This window comes from Ctenocephalides felis, unplaced genomic scaffold (assembly GCF_003426905.1).
Source record: "Ctenocephalides felis isolate EL2017-DRISC unplaced genomic scaffold, ASM342690v1 CF-g0.4_SCAFFOLD_01170, whole genome shotgun sequence".
In the NCBI taxonomy this organism is placed as follows: Eukaryota; Metazoa; Arthropoda; class Insecta; order Siphonaptera; family Pulicidae; genus Ctenocephalides; species Ctenocephalides felis.
The window spans coordinates 44,707,040-44,720,102 of record NW_020537324.1 but is presented as its reverse complement, the minus strand read 5'-3'; positions in this window follow the sequence as shown (position 1 = coordinate 44,720,102).

The following is a 13,063-nucleotide window of genomic DNA, read 5'->3' as shown; positions in this document are numbered from 1 at the left end:
ATTAAAATTAAAAACAACTATATTTTTATACAACGGAAATAAGTCTAAATTCACACTGCAATAATATTTATGGGGTAAGCAGAAAAATTCAAGTTCAAAAAGTTCAACAAGCCTAGAAAAATGTGTATTTTTAACATTATTAACCAAGTTGGTGCAAAGAAAATTGCTCTATAATATAATAATTGCATAATATATAGATATAATGAAATAATAAATGGTGCTGCACTAGGGCAGTTCCGTTAAGCTGAGTTAGACCCCAATTTGATTTGGAGAAGAATATAGTGCGATAGATTTTCCATTGCCATTACACACCGCAGTGCCCGAAATCGGCTTATTTTCAATTAGAAACATGTTTTTGATCTATATTTTCAAGTGAAAACGAACATCGCTGCTGCTCGATGAGCTTTGGCTTGACCATGTGCACACTAGTCCGCGCGTTATCCAGTTACGCCATGGAGTATGATGTTTTACCCTACGAAATGACAGACAAAAAGCTCTTCAATAAAAATGTAATATAATATTTTTATCTTGATTCTATAGAAAAGTAGAGTAAGTATGATTTGAGTAAGTTTGCTTAAGGAGGTTGTTCGGTTTTTATTTTTTATTTTTTTCGATTTGGAGATTTTTTGATATTATGAAAGCTAAAAACCTTAGAATTATTTAAAAAAAATCATCTCAATATCTATTTTTTTGACGAAGTTATAAATATATATATATATATATATATGTATATATATATATGTATGATCCTCTGAAACCGTTTTTTTCATCGCTCCGCGAGCTATTGTATGCCAGCTGCTCTCTTTTTCATTATAATACCTCATGCACATGACCTTTTTAATGATGACCATCTTTGAACACCATGGTGTATTTAGTGCATTAAATTAAATGGTGTATTTAGTAGATTATATTAAAAACTTTAAAAATGCGGTGCCACAAATACTTGCATTTTTTTTAATTTGTTCACCACTGCAATACCTAGTCCCCCTACCTCAAACAACTTGATAACATAACGCAAAAAATTTTTGCGAAGCTTTTCGCCCCAATAACAAGGCCTTTTTTAACACTTTTTTTTAAAAAATAGCTGCCATTTTTTCCTTCTTGCTATATTTCTTTTATTTTGGTAAGGGGACTGGATTCAAACTTCTTCTTCAACGTAGTTTCTTTTTTTTGTTTCGGGAGATGCGCAACGGATTTATCTGTGGCACCGCAAAAGAGATCGATTTTGCAAGGCCGACTTTGGGGCCCCCTGGCTAAAAAATAACGGCGAAAAAAAAGAAGATAATTTCGTAATATTCTGTGATTTTGTAATTTTTGTTTAAAAAAAACCGCATGTCTCTATGATAAATACATTTCGAGAAAAAAAAAACAAATACCTTGCATTTTTTGTAAAAAAAAACGAACAACCCACTTAAGTCGTACCACAGCTATATTGTGTCTGATGGTACCGTTAAATAATATTATAATGTTTGAATAAGGCTAATGCCTTATTTTGTTTGTTTGAATAAGGCGAAACTGAGGCTAAATAAGATTTTACGATTAGAAAGGTGCTAATCCTTCTTAAATGAGACAAAGAACTAGTATAAAAATAGGGGTTGCGTTCCAAGAATTAAAAAAAAGATGCTACATATCATGATTTCATATTAAATGTTGACATTTTTATTAATATTTTTAAGGAGTAATTTATATTACATGAATTATGACTTTATCCGTCAATAAGTGCTATCCTTTCTTTGCAAGATATCCTGATCCTCTGAGCAGTTCTGTACTACTTTCGAATCCGTGCATTATTTTTTGAAAAAAAATTGCGAATACTTGCTTTTAACGAAAAATATTTATATAGTTAACATATACAAAGTCATACTCAGTAAAATTTTATGGTCATTTTATTTAAATAATCTTTGTTTGAGATATATGCCTCATCGTACTCGCTCAAATAATAAATATCAGATTAGTTTTATCTTTTGCACAAACTAGTGCAAAGTTTTATTACATTTATTGAGTTATTATATGGCAATTTTATATGGCAAAAAGTGACAAAATGGTAACTCTGTTTTTAAGACGGAGAAAAACGGAGCGTCCGATTTTAATAATTCAATAAACATTTTACTTGTATTGACAAGATGAAGAACTGATTAATTTTTGGGAAGGCATGTATAGCGGTTATAGACTCTCTTCTATAGCGGTTATAGAAAAAAAAAACTTGAGAAATTGTCATTTGAACGAAAAATTGATTCATTTTAAATAAAATATGTTCATTCTAACAATAAGTCCGCTTAATTAGATTTTGTTTATATATATTTCATTCAAACATATATAAACAACGTCGTGTAATCTAATAAGTTTTCACATTTTGTCTATAGGGAACAAATAATGAAAATTCTAGTTTTTATAATATTTATTCATAGACATTTCTTTATTTATTTACTGTCGACGTTTGGGAACTGGATACGTTCCATCTTCAGGATATCTGTATATATATATATATATATATATATATATATATATATATTCAATTAAAAATAGACCATTTCGGGCACTGCGGTGTAAAATGGCAATCGGAACCCTCTCACACTATTCTTCCCTGAATCGAGTTGGAGTTTAACTCCGCTACAGACCTACACACGGGCAGGTACTACCCATTATTTATTTTATGTATATATATATATATATACATTTATAAATAAATTATTTTATATGATTATTCTTTCAATGAAAGGGCCTACTTTCGAACTTTAAAGTGTCTACATTCCTTTAGATTGGTCCAACCATATATTCTTTATTCTAGATGTATTTAAAAGTGATATTTAATTATTTTCTTTACTGAATACTGTATAATAAATACATGTTTTATATCCTGTTTAGGTTATATAGAATTAAGTGTGCATTAAGTTGAATGTTTTACACTATTAACAGATTTTCTTTTGTTGAATAGCATCAATTTAATAAAACGAAGGCCTAAGACCAAATTGTCTAATTAAGATGATTCTGCTTCTACAATCAATATTTATTAGAACCTGTTTAAGGTGATGTAAAACATAAACATTGAGAATGTTTTGTATACTCTGATATGTTATTATTTTGATGCATCGTGTAAAAGAATGATAGCATGTGCATTTTACCATTGAAAGCATCTAACCAAATTTTTAACTAAATACTCGAATTTATCATTACTATAATTATACTATTTTTATTGTGGTAGCTCATATTTATAGACTACTATTAGGCAAATTAGTCAATTATTAATATGAATAATTTATAAATATTTGCTACAATGAAAAGTAAGATTATGTGAATTATTTTATCACGGTCAAACGACTTGCATATCATCTATAATATGTACAAAATATAAATATTCTCATTGTCATAAAGTGATTTGACTTAAATAGGAAAAAAATATTTTTACTTTTCTGTAAGTTTAGAAAATGATTTATGTTTTGTTATTGTTAATTACATTAAAAGCATATAAATAGTTGTTGATTTCTGAAATAAATATAAATTTAAATAAATACTGTGTATTCTTTTACTCATACTAAAATTGATTTATATAAAAAAATCATGATAAAAAAAATCATGAAAAAATAATTTTAATGTCATTACATAAGAATAACATGCATTTTTACTCAAAATCAAAGTTATTTGTGAAAAAGATGCACCCTTTACTCGAAATATTACATTATTATAAGAATATATAGAAATTTACAAGTATTGCTGTTTTCTGAAGCTTGAATATTTGATCAACCCCGATAAAAAAATATATGGAATTAGATACCGTAGCCGATCGTTGACTGCCAATGTCATTTGTGACGCCACAACGAGTATTAGTTAATATCTATCGATATTACTATATTCGTTGAAGGGTTCTTTTTTAATCCAGTCTGCCTGTCTCTTTTTTTCCTTTGATCGATACATTTTAGTTCAGTTTTTATTTTTGTCGAGTTCGGTCTACATTCAGTTTTCAGACGAGTTCAATCTTGTTAACGATTGCGAATCTTATCCAATTCTATTTCCTGGCTAGTGCCAGACTAGTTCATATAGTTCTAATCAATCTACATTTTGGATTATAACCGGTTTCCTTCACGGTTTGGTTTCAGTGATGAATTTGCATACTTTTGTTCGAATTCCTTAATTTTTATAATTTTCGGTTCTTATTGACTCAGTGATAGTTTAGATATGTTTTTCCTTTCTTGTTTAAGATCATATTATTATTCAGTTTGTTATTCTCAAAGAAGTAGAACATTTTATTTTTCAAAACACAGTCTATTGTGCAATATATAACTAGCGATTTCATGGGTCTGATTATTTCTAATTAAGGCCACACCACATTTTTTGCACCTCTAGCCGGATTTTCGATTAAGATTGAAAGTTTCCCCAAGTTGCCGATTCTATCTTCAGGAACGAAATGTCAATCTCCGCTAGTGAATAATTGCATTTACCGGACGCTAAGGTAAAACTATTATATTGTTTTCTTATTAACTTCCCGAAGGAGAAGTTTATGTTTTCATCAAAAAATCCGATTCGCTAATTTTATGTTTTCTCGACGTTTCAAGCCATTCTGAATCGAATGAGACCAAATTTGGAAAAAGTATGTGTGTGTGTGTGTGTGTGTGTGCGTGTGCACCAACAGATTTTTTGCCGTAAATCGCCGTTTTCTCAAAAACGGCTGGATCGATTTCAAAAATTTAAAAGCCATTCGATGTATCTCGATGAGGACTATTGTTTGTCAGTTTTGTGCGAGGATCGGCCAAACCGTTTCTTCGTAAATAGCAGAGAAGTGAAAAGTTTTTCGTCCACGTTTTAGCCCGCAGTTCTGAATCGATTTTGAAAATTCAAAAACCGTTCGAAAGATATTGGTTGGGAATCGTGCTGATTAGTTTTTGGTAGAGATCGGCCGGGCCGTTTTCTTGTAATAAAGTTTAAAAAAAAAAATTTCGACGATTTTTATGATTATTTTTTTGACGATAGATACCATAGTCTTCTAGATCATACTAAAATATTACGGCCCTACGACAACTGGTTCAGCTTTAAAAATTCGTCAAAGTTTGCAAAAATCAGTATGGTCTTTTTGGCATTTGTCAAAATTAGACTTTTGATCGACGTTTTCTCAAAAACGCCTGAACCGATTTTAGAAATTTAAAAGCCATTTGATGTATTTCGGTGAGGACTATCGTTTGTCAGTTTTGTGCAATGATCTGCCAAGCCGTTTCTTTGTAATTTGAAAAAAAAGTGTTAAACTTTTCGTCCACATTTAAGCTCATCCTACCGAACCGATTTTAAAAAATCAAAAACTGTTCGAAAGATATTAGTTGGGAATGATGCTGATCATTTTTAGGTGAAAATCTACCGAGCCGTTTTCTTGTAATTAACTGTTGAAAAAAAGTGTTAAAATTTCGTCCACATTTAAGCTCATCCTACCGAACCGATTTTGAAAAATCAAAAACTGTTCGAAAGATATCATTTGGGAATAATGTTGATTAATTTTAGGTGAAAATCTACCGAGCCGTTTTCTTGTAATTAAATGTTGAAAAAAAGTGTTAAATTTTCGTCCACATTTAAGCTTATCCTACCGAACCGATTTTGAAAAATCAAAAACTGTTCGAAAGATATCATTAGGGAATGATGCTGATTAATTTTAGGTGAAAATCTACCGAGCCGTTTTCTTGTAATTAAATGTTGAAAAAAAGTGTTAAATTTTCGTCCACATTTAAGCTCATCCTACCGAACCGATTTTGAAAAATCAAAAACTGTTCGAAAGATATCATTTGGGAATGATGCTGATTAATTTTAGGTGAAAATCTACCGAGCCGTTTTCTTGTAATTAACTGTTGAAAAAAGTGTTAAATTTTCGTCCACATTTAAGCTTATCCTACCGAACCGATTTTGAAAAATCAAAAACTGTTCGAAAGATATCATTAGGGAATGATGCTGATTAATTTTAGGTAAAAAATCTACCGAGCCGTTTTCTTGTAATTAAATGTTGAAAAAAAGTGTTAAATTTTTGTCCACATTTAAGCTTATCCTACCGAACCGATTTTGAAAAATCAAAAACTGTTCGAAAGATATCATTCGGGAATGATGCTGATTAATTTTAGGTGAAAATCTACCGAGCCGTTTTCTTGTAATTAACTATTGAAAAAAAGTGTTAAATTTTCGTCCACATTTAAGCTTATCCTACCGAACCGATTTTGAAAAATCAAAAACTGTTCGAAAGATATCATTAGGGAATGATGCTGATTAATTTTAGGTGAAAATCTACCGAGCCGTTTTCTTGTAATTAACTGTTAAAAAAAAAATTTAAGCCTTTTTTCATGGAACTTTTTTTGGCGATATACATCATGGTCTTATAGAACTTACTGTAATATTACGGCCTTACAACAAGTAGTTTAATTTTAAAAATTCGTCAAACTTTGCTGAAATTATTATCGTTTTTTTTAAAGTAGTATATTATTTACACTTTTTTTTTGATTAAGTCGATTATTTACACATATCGGGAAGTTCATGTAATTTGCCTCAAGGCTAAATACCAAACCAACTAGTTTGTTTTTTTTTTCTTCATAAATGTGTAGCCCAAGGGCGTACCTACTAATGCGCTAATCACACGGCCAATTTTCAAACAGAAAATGTATCTTTCCGTTATTAAAAATGCGCACGAATTAACCAGAAGTATGGATCATGCTTCACGCAACAGTAGTTTTTTAAGAACCTAACATTCGAGATCAATTCATTAACGAAATTAACACCTTCACGCCGGGGACGATTGTGGCCCGCGCCGCCCGGTATAATTATCTCGTCATCGGTGGCCCACGCCGGCGTGAATGTGTTGAATTACACGCAATTAGTGTTAGAATGAAATATCGAGTACTGAGTAAATATCGATACTTTGCGGTCGATAGTGAGTACTTTTGGTATCGATTTTTTAGCTCGATCTATTTGCCAATATCGATCTTTTTCGTCGATAGTACTCAAAAAGAATCGACAGCGTAATCTATGAACAACACTCATCGACCAACTATGAACACCACTCATTTTGCGAAATGCAATGCAATAGTCTCTATAGGTGGTCACAACTGTTCAAAGAAGTGTCAAAAATGATCCCGAAGGGTGTCATTAGTCTCAGAATTTATTGCTCAAAAACCCAAATTGAATATGACCACACTACTAAATAAAGATGTTTATTTATTACTCTTATGTAAAATGAAACGGCTTTTTTAAGTACCAAAATGTTTTATAAAAACATATTCAACAATCGAAATATGATTATTTCAAATAATAATACTCATCCATTTCAATATACTCGTATTAGTATTTTGCGTAAAAAGAATCGAAATATAATTATTTCAAATAATAATTCTCTTCCATTTCAATAAATTAGTATTTTGCGTAAAAAAGAATCGAAATATAATTATTTCAAATAATAATACTCGTCCATTTCGCATAATACTAATATATTGAAATGGATGAATATTATTATTTGAAATAATTATATTTCGATTCTTTTTTACGCAAAATACTAATTTATTGAAATAATGAGTATTATCACTTGAAATAATTATTTTTCGATTCTTTTTACGCAAAATACTCATATATTGAAATTTTTGAATATCAACATGCAAACATATGGGTTTGAGTTTCTCGGAACCATTTAAACTTTAAATCCCATCGCTCCGAAGGGATGTTTCTCTACAAGTGTCGAAATATTATCTTGACCGTCATTAAACTGAATGTTCATTGCTTTCCAAAGTGCTTCATATTGCACTTTTATGGAAACATGTAACGGCTTTTTAAAGTTGCATGCTCACTAAAATTATTCATATAAAAATATTCAACAATTATAAAATATTATTTTACTTAAAAATATTAAAAATATTATTGTACTTAAAAATACTTAAAAAGTATTGCTTTTTGAATATAGCTATTATATTGTTGTCAAAAATACTCAACTATTATAACTTGTCTTTTTTTTGGAAAATGATAGAATTTGAAATTAGTATTGAAAAATTACTGTTAAAATTTTACAATATGGAAAATGATTCTGATTTAACACATCAGATACAAGCAATAGAATTTATTCTAATATTGTAATATGATATTTAATGAGTTTTAGATCTTTCTTGCACTTATGTTTGATTTTTATGAAAAGTACTCAAAATTCGATATTGAGTACTATCGAAACTTTCGCCACAATATTTTTTTGGCATCGATATTTTGATTAGATACTTTTTAAAGTACTCAATATCGATCTTTTGCCTCGATACTTCTAACACTACACGCAATAAGAAAATCTCAGTTTAGTACCGGATTATGCTGCCTTCCTATCAATGGAGCAATTATGCGCGGAACTAGTGGGGCGCATGGAATTGTGCCTTAAGGCAATTGCTGAAACTTTCCGTACCAAAAATTATCATTTTTAAAAAAGATTAACATTTTTAAAATACTCTAAAAAATTAGATTTTCAAGAAACTATAAATTTTTGACAAAAATTTACTTTTTTTTGAAAAAAAAAGACTTTTTGAAGAAAAATTTATTTTGAAATATTTTGGAAATTCTGAACTTTTTTTCAAAGCAATCGTACTGCTTTAACTGCATAGAGACGAAATATCGAAGCGCGTAAGCGCCGCGCCGCCGTCTAACGGAACCCATAGGAATGTAAACAAAATTTATACTTATTGTTAAAATCTCTATAAAATATCTGATAATTTGATATGCATATGTCTAATGATCATTTTTGACCGCCAAATGGCATTTTTTTCACTTTTTTCATTATATCTCCGAAACCGCTAGATCTTTATGAAAATTTGATCAGTTTTTCATCTTGCTAATACAAGTAAAATGTTTTTTGACTTATTCAAATCGGACACTCCGTTCCCTTAAAAACTTAGTTACCGTTTTTGGCACTTTTTGCCCCATATCTTCAAACTAATCAGCACGTCTCCTTATCAATACGAATCGAATGTTTTTTGAATTATTCAAATCGCTTCATCCGTGTTCCCAAAATTTTTTCCATTTTTTCTAATGTATGCCAAAATGTTCAGAAGGTTTTGAAACGTAAAGATATATAAAAATTTTCATTTTCGATTTTTTTGCAATTACTATAACTTGCCCTACGGGAAGTTAATTAAATACTATTTCTATTTCTGACGAAAATAATACTAATTTTTCTATTGAAAAAGTAAAGATTCTACAATTAAATTTAATTCAAAATCCCGTCTATCTTCCTATCGAAGTACCAAAACTACCTTGCCTATTGAAATTCCGGGTGACTTGAAAAAATGCCCGCTGTTTTACGAAACATTCAAAGTGCTTATTCCTGATAATATCTGAATCGACTAAGTATATATCTAAAATCAATTATTCAACAGGCGCATTATAAGGCCCTGTACTAAAAAAATACAATATTATCTACTGTCAATAAAGTTTCGATTTTATGGGATTCACTAATCAACAAATATCCAAATAATCCTTGTGTGGGCATTAATTTTTTCACACAGTTAAACAGTAAACTCTTTGCATAATTGTATAATTTTAAAAAAAAAACTTGGCACAGCTGTACAAGCATTAAATCAATTAACTATTTCGAATCCAAAGTTACAGAAAAGTTTGAGAATTACTTTCAAGGCAAGTGCACTTCATATAAAGAGTTATTACAATTTATAAATTAAGTTATAAGAAGTCGTAGTTTATGTTTGGTTATGTTATAATATTTAGGAAAGAGTAACAAAATCCAACACTTTCCTTTCATTCGTCACCAGCAATGTCAAATTCCATAACTTCCATATTTGTTAGAACAATCACATTCCTACACAAATGTTTACAAAACAAAATGATATTTCTTTCAAAAATTCTATGCAGAATGATATTCGCTGACCGCAAATGTTTTTATTCAGATAGCAGGTACTAAAACCATTGCGCATTTATGAATTTCACAGTCATATTCGGTATTCGCCAGTCTAGCGTGACCCGTTGACCTGTTTTTTTTTTTTTAAACTTTATTACTTTTTTTTCTTACACTTTTTTTTTTAAGATACTTAACACTTTTTCTTACATTTTTAAGACACTTAACGCTTTTTCTTACATACATATTACTATTTCTTACTTATTACATACAATTTACTTTTTTTCTAACATATTTACATGTTTCTTTATTACTTTTTCCTTTTTATTACATATATTTGAATTTTAACTTTTCCCGAAGGTCGATGTATTGACTTATTTTCCAACTCAGTCATGGATGCACAGAGTCAGAGGCCTTGTTTTTTCATTTTTGAATACAGTTATACAACCCATGTACCTCTTACTTGTAAGAGGCATGCTGCCACTACAGCTTTTGCACACTCTGCATATACGTATGCTGCAGCAATGCCCACGAAAGGCCATTTTCACTTGAAATCATATTTGAAATCTACTATCTTTGATACCGAACCGACCGAGGTTGGATTCGAACCCGGGACTAGGATTTGCTAGTCCACGTTCTTACCACGGGACCACGGCCGGCCCAATGTTCGGATGGTATAAACAACCAAACCTCATACGTAAACAATCGGTATCGAAGTGATATTTAGTTTTGTGGATTGTTATTGTGTACAAGTGCATGCGCAGTTAAACAGTTCTCAACAAACACACAAATGTCCCGTAGCGGGGGCATTTACAAATTAAATGCCGAATATTATTAATTAAATTAAATAGTTTTATTAATATTAATAATATAATGCAACATCAAAAAAATGGAAAATCTATATTACCGTTAATAGAAATACAAAATGTCTTGATCGACACTTCAATGACAGATAGTGCGTTTATACAACATCGTATACAACAACAACAACAACAACAACAACAACAACACAACAACAACAACAACAACAACAACAACAACAACAACAACAACAGCAACAGCAAATTATTATGTCAATTGCTCACGATCAAAATACGTATTTACAACAGCAGCAAATTAACAAGGTAAATAACCACGGACAAAGTGCTTATATACAACTACTACAGCAGCAACAACATCTGCAACAACAACAACAGCTACATAAGCTTCAACAACAACAGATGCAACAACAACAACAGCAGCAAATTAATAAGCCAATAGTTCATGAACAAAGAATAAATACTGTCGTTAGCGACATGGAACCTTACAGCCAGACTCCATCGGCTTCGTAATTTAAACAATGAAATTGTAACATCGAACAGATTTAGCTTACTAGCTTCAACATCAAATACACAGAACAAAAACACTACAAAGGTCCAAAGGCGACCGCCCGTATTTGTGTATAACGTAGATAAATTTGCGGATATGACTAGTGACTTAAATGAAATACTCAACACAAATGAATATATCACTAAATCAATGCCAAATGACATAGTCAAGATTAATGTAGCAGCACCAGAACAGTACAGAAAACTCGTTACTTTACTCAAATCAAAACAAGCTATCTTTCACACATATCAGCTAAACGAAGAAAGGGCATTCAAGGTAGTGCTGAAAAACATACATCATACGTACGACACGGAAGAAATTATACAAGAAATTGAGGAACAAAATCATAAGGTGAGAAGTATTATCAATGTGAAGCAATACAAAACAAAGCGCCCGCTTAATATGTTTTTTATTGACCATGGGCCGGCTAACAACAACAGCAAAATATACAATTTTACCAAACTACTCAATCATATAGTAGTGGTAGAGCCTTTAAGAAAAAGAAAAGAAATTATTCAGTGTACAAGGTGTCAATTATTTGGTCATTCAAAATCTTATTGTAACAGACCATTCGTATGTGTAAAATGCAGTGGACCTCACATTTCTACCGCGTGTAAAAAATCTAAAGATACGCCTGCTATCTGCGTGCATTGTGGTGACAACCATCCTGCAAATTACAGAGGATGTTTAAAATATAAGTCCATGTTTAAAGACAGTAGAAGAAATGTTTCCAACGCCAATCCAAACACCAGCTGCATGACTAATTCGGCAGCACAACACTCACTACAAGCTAATATTTCGGAGCATCGAAGCTATTCTGAAACCCTTAGAGCCCAGCAAAACAACGGATGCGATACGCAACAGGCAAACACCTTACGAGAAATACTCAACAGCTTTAAAGACATGTTCAAACAGCTAGTTGAACAAAATACAATGATTATAAATATGCTAACATTGCTAGTCGAAAAATAATGGCTAACGCTTTGAGAATCGCCGAATGGAATGCCAACGGCATTCTTAATCATTGAAATGAAATATTAACTTTCCTCAAATTACAGATGATCGACATACTTCTAATTAGCGAAACTCACTTAACTGATCTATTGTCATTTAAAATACCACAATACAATTTTTATAATCCGGACAAAACCGCTCATGCGGGGGCAGGAATACTTATCAAATTCTCAATTGATCATTACGAGCTGTCAAAATATTAGGAAAACCACATCCAAGCAGTCTCAGTAAAAATAAAAAATTATGCCTTCGACCTTGTAATTGCGGCAGTGTACTGTCCACCCCGCCATAATTTAAAGAAAGCAGATTTCAAACAATTTTTCAAAACTCTAGGTCCTAGATTTATTGCTGGTGGCGACTATAACTCTGAAAACACATTGTGGGGCTCGAGGCTGATAACATCAAAAGGCAAGGAACTGGCTGAGCTATTACACGAAGAAAAATACAAATTTCTGTCAGGAGGATCCCCTACATATTGGCCTACCGATCAACAGAAATTACTAGATTTGTTAGATTTCTTCATTATTAATGGCGTATCATATATGAACATGGATATTGAAAATAGCCTAGACTTATCTACTTATCATACTCCAACGTTTTGCACAAATGTAATCATACGCAAAGTCAACTTCAATATATATAATCACAAAACCAACTGGGATGAGTGTAGAAACGAAATTGACAAAGAAATTAATCTCAAAATTAGATAAAAAACTAGTGAAGACCTGGACAGAGCTACGCATGAATTCATACTTCAAAAAAGATTCGCCATTTGTTAAGAGAAGATAGTTTTACTGAATATATTACGACAATAAACCGTTATGATAATTCAATATGGACGCCAATGAA